This window comes from Echinops telfairi, unplaced genomic scaffold (assembly GCF_000313985.2).
Source record: "Echinops telfairi isolate 266 unplaced genomic scaffold, ASM31398v2 ScPeMD7_7467;HRSCAF=8505_1, whole genome shotgun sequence".
Lineage (NCBI taxonomy): Eukaryota > Metazoa > Chordata > Mammalia > Afrosoricida > Tenrecidae > Echinops > Echinops telfairi.
In genome coordinates, this window is record NW_022111368.1 from 11,681,654 (window position 1) to 11,682,614 (window position 961).

The 961-nt window shown below is 47.9% G+C and overlaps 1 protein-coding gene across 1 annotated transcript in view; it reads left to right on the top strand.

Annotated features, from left to right (window-relative positions):
- The window catches only part of F7 (coagulation factor VII), a 23,439-nt gene that overhangs the window by 15,370 nt on the left and 7,108 nt on the right, over positions 1 to 961 (top strand). The window lies entirely within an intron of this gene.

Below are 961 nucleotides of genomic sequence, written 5' to 3' on the forward strand. Positions count from 1 at the left end.
AGTTTTATTGGGCTCAGTGGTCTGCGGTCCATCCTCAGGTTCAGGCTAACAAGAAAGAAAACAGGGGACCTCTCTTGGAACACTGAATCCCGGAACAAAGAGGTTGGCACTTTTTAAGCATATGGGGAAAGGGGACCTGATCTCTGTGCAGTAGCTTCTGAGGTGCTAGGCATCCTTCCAGGCAGAGGGGGGGAGGCAGGACTATAGTCTGGCCAGTGGACTTCCAGCTTCTGAAATGGCTCCATAGTAGCACAAATGGCTAGTTTCGGGAGCTTTTGTTCCTTGGCTTTATGCTCTGGCATTTGTGAGGAGGCCAAGGTTTTCTTGTTGCATGCTCCAGGATCCAGCTGAAACCAGTTCTCAATCAATAGCTGAAAAACTTCTACCTACAAAGGGCTGGCAGGGAATTGGTGGGGAGGGGTGGTCTTTTCTAGTTGATTGAGAAGAAAGACACATCTTGTGACTTGCTAATCGGTCCAAGTGCCCTTATATCTTATGCATACGGGGAATGGATAACCCAGATGGCTTCCACAGTGATCAGAAGTTGCAATGTATAGTTTACCAGAGCAGATGGTCCACCTGCCGCTGACACCCTGGAAGTAGCTCGTTGGGTGGTTATCTTCTAAGTCAGCCCAGAGCACCAGCCTGAGACTCTGTTGGCCTCACATCAATTCCACACTCCTGGAATCCCAGAGACACTCAGGACCTATGCCAAGGTTTCCGGGATCTAATGACTCCACACCCAGGATGTGGAAAGCCTCCTGCACAATTCTAGAGACCAAACTTTTCAAAGGGAAGTGTTTTTAGAAAAATGAAAAAGATGGTCCAAAGCAAACACAAACTAAGCAGGGCTAAAATGTCAAAGGCTGAATCAGGTGCCCCTTACCAATTATGCCATGTGTAGATGGATGTTCCTTATCTGAAATTTAGCCTCACCCTTCTAAACATGGGTTCCCCACAC